This window comes from Prionailurus viverrinus, chromosome F2, assembly GCF_022837055.1.
Source record: "Prionailurus viverrinus isolate Anna chromosome F2, UM_Priviv_1.0, whole genome shotgun sequence".
Taxonomy (NCBI): Eukaryota; Metazoa; Chordata; class Mammalia; order Carnivora; family Felidae; genus Prionailurus; species Prionailurus viverrinus.
The window spans coordinates 25,143,254-25,163,182 of record NC_062578.1 but is presented as its reverse complement, the minus strand read 5'-3'; the positions used below and the strand labels follow the sequence as shown (position 1 = coordinate 25,163,182).

Sequence of the window (19,929 nt, the reverse complement as noted above, 5' to 3'; positions counted from 1 at the left end):
CTCACACCATGCTAAGATTAGGAATAAGACAAGGATGCTCACTCTTGTCACTTCTGTTCAACATAGTATTCAAAGTCTATTTAGGCTTCCTGAAAGAAAGAAAGAAAGAAAGAAAGAAAGAAAGAAAGAAAGAAAGAAAGAAAGAAAAGAAAGAAAAGAAAGGAAAGAAGGAAGAGGGAGGAAAGAAGGAAGGAAGAAAGGAGGGAGGGAGGAAGGAAGGAAGGGGGAGAAAGGAAGAGGGAGGAGGGAAGGAAGGGAGGGAGGGAGGGAGGGAGGAAGCAAGGAAGGAAGGAAGGGGAAGAAAGGAAGAGGGAGGGAGAGAGGGAGGGAGAGAGGGAGGGAGAGAGGGAGGGAGAGAGGGAGGGAGGGAGGAAGAAAGGAAGGAAGGAAAAAAGGAAGGAAGGAAAAAAGGAAGGAAGGAAAGAAAGAAGAATGGAAGGAAGGGAGGGAGGGAGGAAGGGAAGAAGGAAGAAAAGGCATCCTAGTTGGAAAGTGAGAAGTAAAATTGCCTGTGTTTGCATATGACCTTATCTTGTATATAGTTAACCTGAAAAGACTCCACCAAAAAACTGTTGGGACTAATAAATTAATTCAGTAAACTTGCAGGACATAAACAATATTACAAAGCTATAAAAATCAAAGCAAAATGGTACTGGCATAAAAATAGACACAGAGACCAATATAACAGAGTCAGAGTTCAGATATTTACAGTCCAAAAATTTTGACAATGTTGCTAAAAACATAATAGGGAAAAGATGATCTCTTCAATAAGTGGTGTTGGAAAAACTGGATATCCACATGCAAAAGGAAACTGGATCCCTATCTTACACCATTCACCTAGGGAAGAAAAGAAACTTCTTGACTTTGGTCTTGGCAATGATTTTTTAGAAATGACACCAAAACACAGGCAACAAAATAAAAAAATGAACAAGTAGGATTACATCAAACTAGAAAGCTTTTACATAGCAAAGGAAACAATCAACAAAATGAAAAGGCAACTTATGGAATGGGAGAAAACACTTACAAACCACATATCTGATAAGGGGTTAATATCCAAAACATATAAGAACTTATATAACACAAGAACAAAACACCAAATAATTTGATTTAAAAATAGGCAAAGGACCTGAGTAGATCTTTTTCCAAAAAAAGATATACAAATCACCAATAGGTACATGAACAGATTCTCAATTATCACTAATAATTAGGAAATGCACATCAAAACTACAATGAAATGCCATCTCACAACCATTAGGATGGCTTTTATCAAAAAGACAACAGGTAACAAGTGCTGGTGAGAATGTGGGAAAAAGGCAACTCGTGTATTTAAATAGTGGCAATGTCGAATGGTGAAGCCACTATGGAAAATAGCACTGACATTTCTCTAAAAATTAAAATACTAGGTATATATCCCAAGGAAATGAAATCAGTGCTTTGAAAAGATATCCCCACCCCCATGTTCATTGTAGCATTATTCACAATAACCAAAATATATAAAACTAAAACAACTTAAGTTTCCATTGATGATGAGTAGACAAAAAAGATATGAAATATATACACAATAAAATATATTATGGACTATTATTCAGCCACAAAAAAGAAGGAAGTCCTGTCCTTGGAACAACATGGGTGAATCTAGAGTCATGGATGAATCACATTATGCTAAGTAAAATTAGCCAGACAGAGAAAGACAAATAGTGTATCATCTCACTTGTATGTGGAACCTTAAAAAAAAAAAAAGGAACTTATAAAAACAGAGAATAGAATGGAATAGAATGGTGGTTACCAGGGGCTGGTGGTGTTAGTCAAAGAGTTCAAGTCTTCAGTTATAAAATGAATAAGCTCTGGAGTTCTATCGTACAACATCATGACTATAGTTAATGATAATGTCTGGTATACTTGGAATTTGCTGAGAGAGTAGACCTTAAACCATCTCATTACACACACACACACACACACACAGTTAAGTATGTGATGGATGTGTTATTTAATCTATAGTCAAATCATCCTATTGTTTACTTTAAATAGATAAAATTTTATTTGTCAATTATAGCTCAATAAAACTGAAAAATAAAGAAAACTCTATCTGAGTAACATTACCATCCAAAGCAACAAGAGAACACAGGAGACCAGAGATTTTGTAAAGTCATAAACCAATAAATGACCATGGGGCTTCAGAGTAAAAAAAAAATGATCTTTATAGATACTTTTGAATAGCAAAGATTGGGATACATTTTGTCACCAAATAAAAGCTTTTTAGCTAGTTGATATCTTTGGAATATCTTACATAACAGAAAGAGTCAATTAAAATTATTATCTACTGAAATATCTCTTGGTTAGCCAATTGATGACACACTGAATCTAAAAATTTTCACCATATACACCCTGCCAACAAAATAACAACAACAACAAAAAATTATTCTAACTTCCAAGTTAGCTTACCATTTCTTCTTCTTGGTTTTCTGCTTCCATCCACAAGTTTTAGTTAAGTTCTCAATAAGTTAATAATCTTAGTACATTTACTCCTCTATAGAAATGCAGCCACTAAAAGAAAAATTTTTGTTTGCTTTATTTTTGTTTTTGGTAGTTTGGAAATATCTATGAGATATATATAGGGATTCAGTTACTAGATTCAGTCACTAGTCACTAGTCATTAGATGGTAAGCTAATACATCGAAGCTAACTCCAAGTTCATTTTTAATGAAAAATATATCTAACTCTGAAGAACGTGGTATATTAGGATGGAAGAGTTGCTTCTATGACTAATTTAAAATTCTCTTTACTTGCTTCCCAAAGAATATTTTAAAGTCCTAACTATTTATATAACATTTCTTTGGTTAGTGCTTCCCATGGTAGTTCTTCAAGGGATGTCTAATTAAAGTCTTAATGATCATAAACTGAAAGAAATCCTTACAATGGAAAATTCAAATTAAACAGAGTAACACTCATGCCTTAAGATGTGAGCTAACATAGGGGTGCCTGGATGGCTCAGTTCGTTGAGCATCTGGCTTTGGCTCAGGTCAGGATCTCGCGGTTTGTGAGTTTGAGACCCGTGTCAGGCTCTGTGCTGACAGCTCAGAGACTGGAGCCTAGAGCCTGTTTCAGATTTGGCATCTCCCTCTCTCTGCCCCTTTCCCACTCATGCTCTGTCTTTGTCTCTCAAAAATGAATAAACATTTTTTAAAAATTAAAAAAAAAAGACTTGCGCTAACACCTGAGATGTTTTTCTCTGTTTCTTAGGTTTGAATTGTTGCCACTCTTCGTTGTTTTCATTGATGCAGTCATTAATTTATCTGTTTTTGAAGGAAAAATAACCTGTGGCAAAGTCATTGAACCCAGCTGATAGACCATTCCATACTGTGAATGCATATCTCAAGTACCTGAACAAATATTGTATGAAGTAGAATTGAAAATAATTTTCTCATTTGTAGTTTTCCACTGTCTTTTCTTATTGGGCATTTTAACATTAATTTCGTGCTTCCCTTTTCTTTGCCCAGGTCTTCTCTGTCTCTCTCTGTCTGTCTCTCATAAAATAATCACAATTGCCATTTATACATTGACAGAACTGAATTCACTTAAATATCTACCTGTTATTATATTGTATCCATCTGAGTCCTTAAGCCTTTTTTTTTTTTTTTTGGTAGGATCAATTGTCATACTTAAGGTATTTTCTCTGCATATTGTTGGAAATAAAATTTTAAGTCTACCTTTATAACCCATTGTTATAATTCACTCTAGTTAATTGTTACTCTACAGTTTAAATCAAAGATTTTTATCTGATATTTCTAAATTTCCTTTCATCACCTAAATTATGTACAAAATTTGGGGTTGTGGTCACATAGTATGGGCCCATCACTTTCATGGGGCTTTAAAAGTTTTTAGTTGGTTGACCTTTTATCAATATCTTATATAACAGGCAGGGACAACTAACAAAATTATAAACTGAAATGGCCTTTGATTAGCCATATGATCACATACTGAATCTAGTAATTTTAATCATACACACTTACCCAAAAAAAACCCCACAAATTATTTTTCTAACATACACATTGTCTCTGTTTCCTCCTATTGATGTTTTCCCTTTAAAAAGTGGAAAACCACAGGTTAGTATGCAGCAAATATTGCTATCAATGATACTGAGTTCTTAAGAAATTACTGAGGATATGGATAATGAAGAAAATAAATAAAAGGAAACAGAAATATTTACTTAATTTTGCTGAGAACTTTTTAATGATTTATATACTACCATAAAAGTTCATTTTGGGGGTCCATGTATGAGCTATTAATGGTTGCCACATTTTAAAAATATATGACAATCTCATGCACGATGTTGTTTCTTCCATTGGAACTCAAACCATTAAATCCATTATCCATTTTTGTTTCCTTGTCAATGCAATCGGCCTCTTTGCTTTGCCCCTATTAATGCCACATTGAAAAATTGAATCTGTTCCTTAAGTTAGTCTCTAACCTCTTTTATTATTTGAAAGAGAGTTTAGTGCTCGGGAACTTGCTCAGGGAAATAGAATTCCCTTCCTAAAATTTTCCACAGCACAAACATCAGTATTGCAAGCATGTTCACCAGTGAGCCCCTGGCCTGCTTTTGAAGAATTGCTGAACAAAATGACTGAGGTCAATATGGGGCCTCTCAGAGGCTCAAGTAACTCATATGTTACAGGTGACAATGATCCCCTCAGACTAAGAGAAAAGCCACTGCTTTCCAAAGTCCATTGTATGTGGGGGGTATAGTAATGGCAGGGGGCAGGCGGAGATTGTTTGTCTGGTTTATGTGCTTTCTGGACCTAAAGAGAAAAAGCCTTAATAAATTCAATGCCAGTTTCAGATACCTTAAAAGCACATTCCTTTTCTAGTCCAAGCTCGATTCTGGGTTTTTGTATTATTTTATGACTTGACAAAATTATTGATGATTATTAAATATACTTTATATATATTGGATTAGCTAGAATAATTTGAGTGCTCAGCATTGAACATGTACTGTGCATGAGGTCATCTAAAACCCAAATCAAGGGTTTTTTTTCTCAGATGTATGGGGGAAAAGATAAGATTAGCAAATTTCAGCCATCTGAGCTGCCCTGAATTCTGATACCTGCCTTCTGGCCTCCTCAACTCAGTGAGACCACTTTCGTCTGCTTCAGAGTCCTCTCCCTACATCATGGTCTACAGGGGTTGGCTGATTTCTCCACGCAAAGAGCCGAGGTAATTGTAGGAATTACATGACTTTTTTTCTTTCTAAGGCATCACAAGCCAGCACCTTCAGCTCTTCAATGTCTAAAAACAGCAGTTGCATTTACTTTGTCCATTGTCTTTTTATTTTATTTATTTCTTTTTAATTTTTTTACAGTTAGGAGAACAAATCCATTCTCAATGACCTCCTCAGGACATGGAACAGAAATCCCTACATCCATTTTTGAATTATAAACTCTTCAATTGCTGAGTAGCCCACATATAAAAAAAATGCACAAATCGTAAACACATAGACTAATTTCAATAAAAGAAACATCCATGTATATAACACTCAGATTAAACATAAAACACCACCAATAGCCCAAAGCCTTCTGCATGTCCCTTTTCAACCACTATAATCACTCTTTTGACTTCTAATAGCATTTACTCGACATTATGTTTTTGTGATTAACTGTGTTGTTGCATGTGGTTCACTTATCTTATTGTTGCAGAGTATTGCAGTCTGTTCCGTATACATACCACAATTGGGCAATCTCTAGTTCGAAGCTATTACTGGTGGTGCTATTACCATTCCTGAAGAGCTTGTTTTAAGAACATATGCACATACCCTGTTAGGTATCTACCTAGAAATTAAATTGTTGGGACATAAGGCATTTGTTCATTTAACAGAAGTATATACTGAAAAATAATTGTCTCTCTCCTCTTTTTCATTCTTTTCCTTCCGCTCTTACTTCTCTTTTGAGTGGTACTGCATTGATACATAGTAGTATGGGAATAATTGAAGTCTTAACACTTTTGGGTCTTCCAATCTTCATGTTGGTGTCTCTTTCCTTTCTACTTTTTCTCACAAATATGTTTAGTGCTGATTATATAGGTCTTGCATATTTTTTATTTTTTTCTTAATTAAACTTTGGTATTCCTGTAAATGGAATGTTTGTTTTATTTCCCAACTGTTAACTTGATATTATACAGGAATTTTTTTGTTTATTTTTATACTGATATCTGATGACATTTATTTTTAGTTCTAGTAATTTCAGCAATTTCTATATATGCAATCAAGACATCTATAGATAATGACTGTCTTCTTTCTTTGTAGTCTTTATGTCATTTTTTTCTCTTTCTTACTTTAATGCATTGGATTTAACTTCCAGTACAATTTTGAATATAAGTGGCAAGAGTGGATATTTTTGACTAGATCCTCAAGAGGAAAACAATGGGTATTTTATTATAGTTTTCAGATTTGAGGAAGTTCCACTCTATTTTTCTGAGAGTTTTGAAATTAATTTTATCACTTTTTCTCTGTATCTCTTGAGATTATCAGATGAGTTTCCTCCTTTATTCTGTTAATGTGCCATTTATTAAATGGTAAAACAACCATTCCTTCCTGGAATAAACTGCTCTTCATCATGATATATTACCTTTTGATATATTGCGGGAGTTTATTTGATATCATTTTGTCAAGGATTTTTGCATCTGTGCTCATGAAAACTATATGTCTATCAGCTTTTTTTTTTCTTTTTTCTTTTTTTTTTTTTTTTTTCTTACTTAAACGTCCTTTTCAAAATTAGGTCTCAGGATTATTCTGCCTTCATAAGGAAGCTGGGAAGCATTTTGTTATTATTCATTTTCTTAAAGTTTTGCACAAAGTTAGTCATATTTCTACTTTAAATGCTTAACAGAATTTGCCACTGAAACCACCTGGGCCTGGGAGAAGTCTTCACATTAAGAATTCAGTCGTTAAGGGGCGCCTGGGTGGCGCAGTCGGTTAACCGTCCGACTTCAGCCAGGTCACGATCTCGCGGTCCGTGAGTTCGAGCCCCGCGTCAGGCTCTGGGCTGATGGCTCAGAGCCTGGAGCCTGTTTCCGATTCTGTGTCTCCCTCTCTCTCTGCCCCTCCCCCGTTCATGCTCTGTCTCTCTCTGTCCCAAAAATAAATAAACGTTGAAAAAAAAAAATAAAAAAAAATAAATAAAAAAAAAAAAATAAAAAGAATTCAGTCGTTAAGAATTCAATCGTTTTGATAAATATATGGTTACTTAAATCTTATAGTTCTTATGACTATTACATATATTTTTAAAAGAAACATTCATTTCTTATAAATTTTTTATGTTACCATAAAATGTTAATGCTTTTTGCATATTTTAATGTATGAAGAACTTATATTGATAACTATTTGTTCTTTCCTTATGTTGGTAATTGGTGTTTTCTCTCTTTTTTTTTTTGTTGATTATTCTCTAGGGGTTTATCAATTTCATAAATTTTTTCAAGAATAACTTTTTACATATATTATTTTTCTTGAATATTTGTCTCCTCTTATTTCATTTATTTTTCTTCTTCCAATATTTGTTATTTTTTCTAATAATTTTGGGTTTAATTTATCTTATGTTTCTAGCTTCTTAAAGAGCAAGTGTACATCTTTGATGTTTCTCAACATTTGTTTTATAAAACAAGTATGAAAACTATACATTTTCTTCTAAGCACTGTTTTAGCTACATTCCACAAGTTTGGACATGTTAAGCTTTATCAAATTTCAGCAGAAATGTTTTCTAATTTTCCTTGTGATTTCTTCTTTGACCCAAGGGTTACAGAAGCATGCTGCTTAACTTTAAATATTTGTGACTTCCTAGATATGCTAATTTTATTGGTTTCTAATTTAATTTTGTTGGAGTCAGAAATTATATTCTATATGATTTCAGAAATTTGAAAATTATCAAGACATATTTATGGTACCACATATTTTTTATCTTTGTGAATGGTCCATCTGGTTTGGAAGAGTGCCTAATCTGGTTATTAGGTGTAATACATCTCAATTAAATAAAATTGGATCATAATTTTGTTTACATCTTCTATATCCTCACTCATTTTTGTCTATTTCTCATTTTGTCTCTATAAATTACTAAAAGATGAGTCTAAAACTTCTCTAACTTTGGCTGTGAATTTGTCCATTTCCCTTTTTGGTTATCAATTTATTTCTAGTTTTTAGCTCTATTATTACATACTGCAGAGTTATGATCATTACATTCTTAATGAATTGAGTCTGTTAATATTACAAAATGTCCCTTATATTAACATAGTCAATAATTTTGTTATTGAATTGTTTAAGAATATTTCCATCTTTGGGGCCCCTGGGTGACTCAGTTGTTTGAGTAAGTACCCCATTCTTGATTTTAGCTCAGATCATGATCTCACAGTTTGTGAGATCGAGCCCCACATCCAGCTCAGCACTGACAGCGTGGAATCTGCTTAAGATTCTTTCCCTTTCTCTCTCTGTCTCTGTCTCCCTCTTTGCCCGTCCCCTGCTCTCTCTCTCTCTCTCAAAATAAACACACATTTTTTAAGAAAGAATATTTCTGCCCTTTATTTTTAGTACATCTGTGGCTTTATATTTAAAATATAAACAACATTTAGCTGATTCTTGCTCTATATCCAGTCTGAGTGTCTCTGACTTTAAATGTTTAGTTAATTTATATTTAAGGCTATTATTGATGGGTTTGTGTTTAAGTTTACTGTCTTGTATTTGTTTCTTTAATTATCCCTATGTTCTTTTCCCCTCTTTTTCTCATTTCTGCTTTACTATAAGTCAATTTAGCATTTTTAAGGATTCCATTTTCATCTCTATCATTTTACTTACAGCTCTTTGTAGCATTTTCTTTTGGTTGCTCTAGGGATAAAAAGTACTGGGTGTGTACAATTCCTCTGAAGCTGAATGCCTGTCTTTCAGTTAGTTAATGCAACAAATATTTGTCCATGTAAGCTACCTTCTCTGTAACTCTACTAGAACAATGATGAATAAATTAGACATGGTTTGTTGCCTCATATAGGTTACATTCTAAATGGGAGGGGGAGCGCCTGGGTGGCGCAGTCGGTTAAGCGTCCGACTTCGGTTCAGGTCACGATCTCGTGGTCCGTGAGTTCGAGCCCCGCGTCGGGCTCTGGGCTGATGGCTCAGAGCCTGGAGCCTGTTTCCGATTCTGTGTCTCCCTCTCTCTCTGCCCCTCCCCTGTTCATGCTCTGTCTCTCTCTGTCCCAAAAATAAATAAGCGTTGAAAAAAATAATAATAAATGAATGAATAAATAAATAAATAAATAAATGGGAGAGGGGGGAATGCAGGGAAGACAAATGAACAAATAATAAAATAATTGTTCATGGAGATACATTTTTGGAAGCACTCATTATTCTGATGATAGGGAAGATAACTCAGGGGACAGAGTCAAGGAGAATCTCTCTGAAGAGGTGACATAGGGGCACCTGGGTGGCTGAGGTGGTTGAGTGTCTGACTATTGATTTCGACTCAGGTCATGATCACAGTGTATGAGATGGAGTCCTGTGTAGGGCTCTGTGCTGACAGTGTGGAGCCTGCTTGGAATTCTCTCTCTCCCTCTCTCTCTGCTCCTCCCCCACTTGCTCTCTCTAGCTCTCTCTCAAAATGAATAAATAAATGTTTTAAAAAATTGAAGAGGTGACTCAGAGCTGACACAGGAACTATTAATAATATGCTAAACATGTGAAGAGTATTCTGAATAAAGAAAACAGCATGGTCCAAAGCCCTAAATATCACTAATCAAGTGTCCAAGTTTATAATTTGTTGAGGTGTTTTTCTGTGCCAAAAACGACTCTTTCTAAAGCTATTTTAAACCAAAATATCCTCACTTGCATGAATTACAATTACATTTATTAAAATGTAACTGTAAAAAATATAACTGTAACTAATTGTCTTCCTTTTTATACTTATTGCTACTGAAATTTCATGACTTTTTAGCTGCTCAAATGCACAAGTTGAAGAAATAATTTTTCAGTTTTTCAGGTGGTTTCCTAGGGGAGGCTGTTCTTTGTATCTGACCTTATCTGGGAGTCAGGAGACAGACTGTCTTGGCCCCAGAGTGAATTGCTGTGAATACTTGGCCAGATCTCAAAATCCACTCTGAGCTTTCTGTAATTATGGAAAATTCTCAGCCTATAGGAATTAACTTAGAGTGATTCTCATTTATAGCTCTCTTGCAATTGCACCTGTGTAATTATTTATGGCACATAGGGCACCAAGAGCACAGACTATGTCACTCAGACTGTCTGGATCTTAAAGATTGCCACATAAAATTTGAACCCTTGGGGTGTGTACTTGGGGTCATTCTGGCTACCTGGTTCAGGTGCACCATTAATTCCTGGATGAGAATTAACCACTTCCTTGCATGTCTATCATTTCCTTTTCAGCCAGGAGATTCTTATATAATAGAAATATGTATTAAAGTAGATATTATGTATCCCTTTTAAATTATTGTTTATAAAGTCAAAAAGCATTTTGTTATACAATATACAAGCAATTGTTCAATAATTATGTTTCAACTCGTGTTTATAAAATGTTGGTCAGTAAGTTCTTGGCTAGTTTATGTAATTCCTTATGGCAATGCTTTACCACAATATGAAAATAGCATTGTCATATTAGAGTACCATATAAAAAAAGGAATATGCAATATGTTTAAGAACTCCTTGTATATATTCAAGCTATGATAAATACTAGATTACGTGGATCACTTTTAACCTGAGAATTTATTTAACTTGTTAAAAAAATGGATTTATTGGAGCTCCTGAGTGGCTCAGCTAGGTAAGTGTCCTTCTCATGATTTTGGTTCAGGTCATGATCTCATGGTTCATGTGCTGATGGAATGGAGCTTGCTTGAGACTTTCTCTCTCTCCCTCTCTCTCTTCCTCTCTCTCTGCCCCTCCCCAACTCTCGCACACACTCTCTTTCTCTAAATAAATAAATAAATAAATAAATAAATAAATAAGTATTTTTTAAAAAAGGATTTATTCAGTTAAGCTCTTGAAATTCACATTACAGCATTATTAAGATGATTTATCATAAATAGTATGAAAAATAACTTCATTATTTTCCAAGACGATATTTTAAAGTGAAATTTCTCCAAAATATGTTTTAAGAAACTATGGGAAGGAATATGTAGATGCTAAAATATACTTAAGAAAATATTTAATACTTGCATTGGATCATGATTTTGAACTAATCATTATAATATTCATAATCAGAAATCACTGATTTTTTAAATCTGTGCTCTCAGACCTTGTGTATACCTTAATAATACTTGATAGTATTATTTTTTACTGTTTACTAAGCCTCAGATCCCATGATAAGCACATTTCATAAACTTTCTCAATTCATCCTGATCATAGCCTACCTGATGTTAATAGTATAATTACTCTTTTGTTGGTATTTGTCTTGTTTTATTTTGTTTAAAGACGAGTAAATTGATACTCAGAAAGAACTTGCAAATAATTTTACAGATATTACACACTAGAATCTAAGCTAAGCCTAAATTCTCCTTCATCTCTATGGTAGACTGCATCCTAACACTTAACTGCTTTCTCTGCTATAAGTATTAATAACTTGTCAATCTTCCTCACTAAATTTCAAACCCCTTGAGAACAGAAATGTATTTCCTTCATTTTTGTTATTCTGACCAAATTCAGCTTAGTAAATTAATTCATTTCCTGAACCCCGTATGTCCAAAATAAATATTTGTGAGATATTAAAATGCTTATATGAAAATTCCCTTTAATTTTTTATTCAAGAATTATCATGATATGTTTTATTGTAAAAGTATTTCCTGTACATTGATAAAGATCTATTGCAATTCCATAGCATAAACACTTTAATTACGCTCAGAAATACTGTCATGTTGGGTGTCTTGTGATGCTGTTAGAGGTCATTTCAGATTTTCCTTTTTTAGACCAAGCAATCCAACTCTAGATTAAGATCAGTGTTTTTCTAAACACACACCACTACATGTTTTGATTTGTGTTTCTGATCTTATTTATCTGCCAGATAACTGCTCATTAGATCCTTACATTTATATTTAAATTGAATTATTATACAGTGCAAGGGCATCAATGACTTATAAATAAAATAATCAATAATAAAACCTAATTTCATTTCTCTCCTTTACTGTCATTATCTTAGGGTGAATGGGCTTTACATGTTTTTCCTAAGTTATCAGTGTGTTAACTCCACATCATTCTGTAGCTTTAAAAAAAAAATAAACAGGCAATATTGTAACTATCTACTAACCTTCCTGTACCACTAATGTCTAGTATAAGCAGGTAAATGGCTTGTGTAAATTACAATTTAGACTGAATGAGCACAAACTCCCAATGTATTATTTAAAAAAAACCTTTTGTGTTTTGGGGCACCTGGGTGACTCAGTTAAGTGTCTGACTTCAGCTCGGATCATGATCTCACGGTTTGTGAGTTCAAGCCCCACACTGAGCTCTTTGCAGACAGCTTGGAGCCTGAGGCCTGCTTCAGATTCTGTGTCTGCCCCATCCAGGCTCATGATCTGCCTCTCAATAATAAACGTTAAAAAAAAAAAAAAACTTTTGTGTCTTGATGCTGTTTTTTGTCCTATAAAATAAGTTTTGTGAGGCAAAAGTTCTTTTTAACAAAGTTTTTGTTATAAAATATGAAAAATAAGTTGTTGAAATCTGTGCTAAAAACATATCTGGGTGAATATTAGGGGAGGAGCCAAGATGGCAGAACAGCATGGAAGTTTTTTGTGTGTCTCGTGTGCATGAAATACAGCCAGACCAACACTAAACCATCCTACACACCTAGAAAACTGACTGGAGGATTAACACAACAATCTGCACAACCTGAACCACAGAATTCAGCATGTATGCGGCACAGAGAACTGAACTTGGGGAGCAAGAAGCCGCGAAAAGTAGAGAACCGCTTTTGAGGGTGGAGAGAGGACAGAGACTGGGGTGGGGGGGAAATATGGGAAAAGCACCCCTCCCCAAAAGCAGCTGGAGAGAAAGTGGAAAATTGGGAACAGCCGCAGGGACTAAACCAAAAAGGGAGAAAGGAGAGAGTTTAAATTCCATTAAGACTGTAAACAAAGGGAGAACAAAGGCTGCAACTCCGCAGCTCCATACCTGGTGGTGCTCTGGTGGGAAGGGCGAATCCTCAGGAACAGAGTGGGGTCCGGGAGGTTCTCGGGCCACACGGGGAAAAGCGGTTCCACTGCTGGAAGGACATTTGGTAGAGACTGTTGAAGCCACCAGGTCCCAGCAGACCCCAGAAAACAGCCACATTCGCTGGTGCTGGGGCAAGGTCGTTAAGGGTGAAGCCTGGTGCCAGATGTGTGTTGTGATTTTCCATAATCCCTGAAATGCTGCTGCTACACTGTATCGCGAACTTTTTCTGGGGCGGCTGGCACCTGGCCTCAGTCTCAGGGCACTGGCAGCAGCAGGCTCCAGCAAGTGTTCCTGGGTACAGCTGACATACGGCCATTGCTCAGTGAGACCCTCCCACACAGGGGCAGAACGGGTCAAAGTCGCAGTCCTTCGGAAGTAAGGAGCCAGGGAAAACAGCCGCATCGGAGACAAAACTTGGGAGAGAGGTATTGCCTGGGGCCTGGTCACGGAGAGTGAAAAAGCGGGGAGTGGAGGAGGGCTGAAAACAGAGGATGGGCGCACGATTGCTGATCCGGAAGAACAGATTGGGAAGCTGGCTGGAGCCATTTTCAACAATCCCGCGCATGCGCAAACGCACCTGCGAGCCCCGCAACAATCCACCCCAGTAGGCTAGCAGCGCCATCTACTGGAGAGCGGAGTTATTACACTGAGCTCCACCCAACTGGGCCAACTTCCCTCTTCAAGAACACAAGTCTCACTACCCGCTTAATTTATGGACTATAAAGAGCTACATAGACTGACTTCTAGGGGAAAACACAGTAATTTCAGTCCTATGTCAATCTGTTAGTAGGTTCATCTATTCAACTTTCTTTCTTTCTTTTTTTTTTGTTTTCTCTTTTGGGCTTCTTTTTCTTGAATAAAGAAAGAGAAAAAATGCATTTTTATTTGCAATTTTTGTTAAAAATATTTTTCTTTAATTCTTACTACTATCTTTTTACTTTTGTGTAAATTTTTTCAAATTCTATTTTACTTCCATCATTTTATTCTAGTCTACTTCAGTGTATTCACCTTTTCAAAATTTCAAACAATTTCTTTCTTATTTTTTCTTTCTTTTTCTTTCATTCTCTTTTTTAATTCTTTTCTTTTTTCTTGATTGCAGAAAGAGAAAAAATTGATTTTTATTTTCAACTTCTTAAAAATATTTTTATTTAATTTTTTACTATATTTTTGTTTTATGTAAATTTTTTCAAATTCGATTTTACTTGCATCATTTTATTTTATTATACTACAGTGTATTCCCTTTTTCAAATTTTCAAGCGATTTCCTTTTATTCTTTCCTTTTTTAATCTTTTTTCTTTTTTAATTCTTTTCTTTTTTCTTGAATGCAGAAAAAGAAAAAATTCATATTTATTTTTAATTTTTATTAAAAATATTTTTCTTTAATTTTTTTCTACTATATTCTTTACTTTTGTGTATATTTTGTCAAATTATATATTTACCCCCATCATCTCATTTTCATCTACTTCCGTGTATTAATTTTATCAAATTCTCAAACGATTTCCTTTTTTTTTTCTCCCCCCCACCCTTTTTCTTCTCTAATCTGTCAAACCACTTTCAACACCCAGACCAAAACACACCTAGAATCTAGCATCATCTATTTGATTTCTGTGTGTGTGTGTGTGTGTTTTAATTTTTAATTTTAATATTTTTTAATTTCAATTTTTCTACCTCATTAATTCCTTTTCTCCCTTCAAAATGACACAACGAAGGAATTAACCCCAAAAGAAAGAGCACGAAGAAACAACAGCCAGAGATTTAACCAACACAGATAAAAGCAAGATGTCTGAACCAGAGTTTAGAATTACAATAATAAGAATACTAGCTGGAGTCAAAAGTAGATTAGAATTCCTTTCTGCAGAGATAAAAGAAGAAATGCCCAAATGAAATAAAAAATGCTATAACTGAGCTGGAATCACGGATGGATGCAGCGGCAGCAAGGATGGATGAGGCAGAACAGGGAATCAGCGATATAGAGTACAAACTTATAGAGAATAATGAAGAAGAAAAAAAGAGGGAGATTAAGGCAAAAGAGCACAATTTAAGAATTAGAGAAATCAGTGACTCATTAAAAAGGAAAAACATCAGAATCATAGGGGCCCCAAAAGAGGAAGAGAGAGAAATAAGAGTAGAGGGGTTATGTGAGCAAATCGTGGCAGAAAACTGTCCTAACCTGGGGAAAGACACAGACATCAAAATCCAGGAAGCACAGAGGACCCTCATAAGATTCAGCAAAAACCGACCATCAACAGGCATATCATAGTCAAATTCACAAAACACTCAGGCAAGGAGAGAATCATGAAAGCAGCAAGGGAAAAAAGTCCCTAACATACAAGGGAAGACAGATCAGGTTTGCAACAGACCTATCCACAGAAACTTGGCAGGCCAGAAAGGAGTGGCAGGATATATTCAGTGTGCTGAATCAGAAAAATATGCAGCCAAGAATTCTTCATCCAGCAAGGCTGTCGTTCAAAATAGAAGGAGAGATAAAAAGTTTCCCAGACAAACAAAAATTAAAGGAGTTTGTGACCACTAAACGAGCCCTGCAAGAAATTTTAAGGGGGATTCTCTGAGGGGAGAAAATATGAAAATATATATATACATACATATATATAAATACCCAAAGCAACAAAGATTAGAAAGGACCAGAGAACACCACCAGAAACTCCAACTCTACAAGCATCATAATGGCAATAAATTCATATCTTTCAGTACTCACTCTAAACATCAATGGACTCAATGCTCCAATCAAAAGACATAGGGTAACATAATGGATAAGAAAACAAGATCCATCTATATGCTGTTTACAAGAGACCTACTTTAGACCAAAAGATACCTTCAGACTGAAAATAAGGGGATGGAGAACCATCTATCATGCTAATGGTCAACAAAAGAAAGCCAGAGTAGCCATACATATATCAGACAACTTAGACTTTAAAATAAAGACTGTATCAAGAGATGCAGAAGGGCATTATACCATAATCAAGGGGTCTATCCACCAAGAAGACCTAACAATTGTAAACATTTATGTGCCAAATGTAGAGCACAAAAAATATATAAATCAATGAATCACCAACATAAAGAAATTCATCGATAGTAATACCATAATAGTAGGAGACTTCAACACCCCACCCACAGCAGTGGACAGATCATCTAATCAAAAAATCAACAAGGAAACAATGGCTTTGAATGACACACTGGACCAGATGGACTTAACAGATATATTCAGAACATTTCATCCTAAAGCAGCAGAATACATTCTTCTCCAGTGCACATGGAACGTTCTCCAGAATAGACCATATGCTGGGACACAAATCAGCCCTAAGTAAGTACAAAAAGATCCAGATCATACCGTGAATATTTTCAGACCATAACGCTATGAAACTCGAAATCAACCACAAGAAAAAAATTTGGAAAGAAAACAAATACTCGGAGACTGAAGAACATCCTACTAAAGAATGAATGGGATAACCAAGAAGTTAAAGAGGAAATTAAAAAGTATATGGAAGTCAATGAAAATGATAGCACCACAACCCAAAACCCCTGGGACGCAGCAAAGGCAGTCATAAGAGGAAAGTATATAGCAATCCAGGCCTTCCTAAAGAAGAAAGAAAGATCTCAGACACACAACCTAATGTTATGCCTTAAGGAGCTGGAAAAGAACAGCAAATAAAATGCAAAACTGGCAGAAGACAGGAAATAATAAAGATTAGAGCAGAAATTAATGCTATCAAAACCAAAAAACCAGTAGAACAGATCAATGAAACCAGAAGCTGGTTCTTTGAAAGAGTTAACAAAATTGATAAAGCACTAGCCAGTTTGATCAAAAAGAAAAAGGAAAGGACCCAAATAAATAAAGCCAAGAATGAAAGAGGACAGATCACAATCAACACAACAGAAATAAAACCAATAGTAAGAGAATATCATGAGCAATTATATGCCAATAAAATGGGCAATCTGGAAGAAATGGACAAATTCCTAGAAACATATACACCACCAAAACTGAAACAGGAGGAAATATAAAATTTGATTAGACCCATAACCAGTAAGGAAATAGAATTAGTAATCAAAAATCTGCCAAGAAACAAGAGTCCAGGGCCAGATGGCTTTCCAGGGGAATTCTACCAAACATTTAAGGAAGAGTTAACACCTATTCTCTTGAAGCTATTCCAAAAAATAGAAATGGAAGGAAAACTTCCAAACTCTTTCTGTGAAGCCAGCATTATCTTGATTCCAAAACCAGAGACCCCACTAAAAAGGAGACCTATAGATGAATTTCCCTGATGAACATGGATGCAAAAATCCTCAACAAGATATTATCCAACCAGATCCAACAATACATTAAAAAAATTATTCACCATGACCAAGTGGGATTTATACCTGCAATGCACGGCTGGTTCAGTATCCACAAAGCAATCAATGTGATTCATCACATCAATAAAAGATAGGACAAGAACCACATGATCCTCTCAATAGATGTAGAGAAAGCATTTGACAAAATACAGCATCATTTCTTGATAAAAACCCTCAAGAAGTAGGGATAGAAGGATCATACCTCAAGATCATAAGAGCCATATACGAAAGACCCAATGTTAATATCATCCTCAATGGGGAAAAACTAACAGCTTTCCCCCCAAGGTCAGGAGCAAGACAGAGATGTCCACTCTCGCCACTGTTATTCAACATAGTATTAGAAGTCTTAGCCTCAGCAATCAGACAACACAAAGAAATAAAAGGCATCCAAATCGGCCAGGAGGAGGTCAAACTTTCACTTTGCGCAGATGACATGATACTCTATATGGAAAACCCAAAAGATTCCACCAAAAAATGGCTAAAATTGATTCATGAACTCAGCAAAGTTGCAGGATATAATATCAATGCACAGAAATCTGTTGCATTCCCATACACCAACAATGGAGCGACAGAAAGAGAAATGAAGGAATTGATCCCATTTACAGTTGCACCAAAACCCATAAAATACCTAGGAATAAATCTAACCAAAGAGGTGAAAAATCTATATACTGAAAACTATAGAAAGCTTATGAAAGAAATTGAAGAAGACACAAAAAAATGGAAAAAGATTCCATGCTCCTGGATAGGAAGAACAAATATTGTTAAAATGTTGATACTACCCAAAGCAATCTACATATTCAATGCAATCCCTATCAAAGTAACACCAGCATTCTTCACAGAACTAGAACAAATAATCCTAAAATTTGTATGGAAGCATAAGAGACCCTGAATAGCCAAAGCATTCTTGAAAAAGAAAACCAAAGCAGGAGGCACCACAATCCCAGACTTCAAGCTATACTACAAAGCTGTAATCATCAAGACAGTATGTTCCTGGCACAAGAACAGACACTCAGATCAATAGAACAGAATAGAGAACCCAGAAATGGACCCACAAACATATGGCCAACTAATTTTTGACAAAGTAGGAAAGAATATCCAGTGGAATAAAGACAGTCTCTTCAGCAAGTGGTGCTGGGAAAATTGGACAGCAACATGCAGAAGAACGAACCTGGATCACTTTCTTACACCATACCCAAAAATAAACTCAAAATGGATGAAAGACCTCAATGTAAGACAGGAAGCCATCAAAATCCTTGAGGAGAAAGCAGGCAAAAACTTCTTTGATCTTGGCCGCAGCAACTTCTTACTTAACACGTCTCTGGAGGCAAGGGAAACAAAAGCAAAAATGAACTCCTGGGACCTCATCAAAATAAAAAGCTTCTGCACAGTGAAGGAAACCATCAGCAAAACTAAAAGGCAACTGACAGAATGGGAGAAGATATCTGCAAATGACACATCATATAAAGGGTTAGTATCCAAAATCAATGAAGAACTTATCAAACTCAACACCCAAAAAACAAATAATCCAGTGAAGCAATGGGCAAAAGACATGAATAGACACTTCTCCAAAGAAGACATCCAGATGGCCAACTGACACATGAAAAAATGATCAACATCACTCATCATCAGGAAGATACAAATCAAAACCACCATGAGATACCACCTTACACCTGTCAGAATGGCTAACATGAACAACTCAGGCAACCACAGATGTTGGCGAGGATGTGGAGAAAGAGGATCTCTTTTGCATTGTTGGTGGGAATACAAGCTGGTGCAGCCACTCTGGAAAACAGTATGGAGGTTCCTCAAAAAACTAAAAATAGAACTACCCAACGACCCAGCAATTGCACTACTAGGCATTTATCCAAGGTATACAGGTGTACTGTTTCAAAGGGACACATGCACCCCCATGTTTATAGCAGCACTATCAACAATAGCCAAAGCATGGAAAGAGCCCAAGTGTCCCTCGATGGATGAATGGATAAAGAAGATGTATATATATATATATATATATATATATATATATATGTGGTATATATATATATATATATATATATGTGGTATATATATATATGTGGTATATATATATATGTGGTATATATATATATATGTGGTGTATATATATATATATATATATAATGGAGTATTACTCAGCAATCAAAAAGAATGAAATCTTGCCATTTGCAACTATGTGGGTGGAACTGGAGGATATTATGCTAAGTGACTTTAGTCAGTCAGAGAAAGACAAAAATCATATGACTTCACTCATATGAGTATTTTAAAGGACAAAACAGATGAACATAAGGAAAGGGAAACAAAAATAATATAAAAACAGGGAAGGGGACAAAACAGGAAATTCATAAATAGGGAGAACAAACTGAGAGTTACTGGAG

General features: G+C 35.4%; 1 long non-coding RNA gene across 2 annotated transcripts in view; it reads right to left on the bottom strand.

Moving 5' to 3' along the window:
* The window catches only part of LOC125156761 (uncharacterized), a 123,853-nt gene extending 110,648 nt beyond the window's left edge, over window positions 1-13,205 (bottom strand). For both annotated transcript variants that reach the window (XR_007148761.1, XR_007148760.1), the window contains exons 1-2: window positions 13,145-13,205; window positions 2,443-2,544 (exon numbers count right to left, since the gene is read on the bottom strand). This is a non-coding gene — a long non-coding RNA (uncharacterized LOC125156761). The remainder of the gene's footprint in view (window positions 1-2,442; window positions 2,545-13,144) is intronic.
* Between the last annotated feature and the right edge of the window lie 6,724 nt (window positions 13,206-19,929).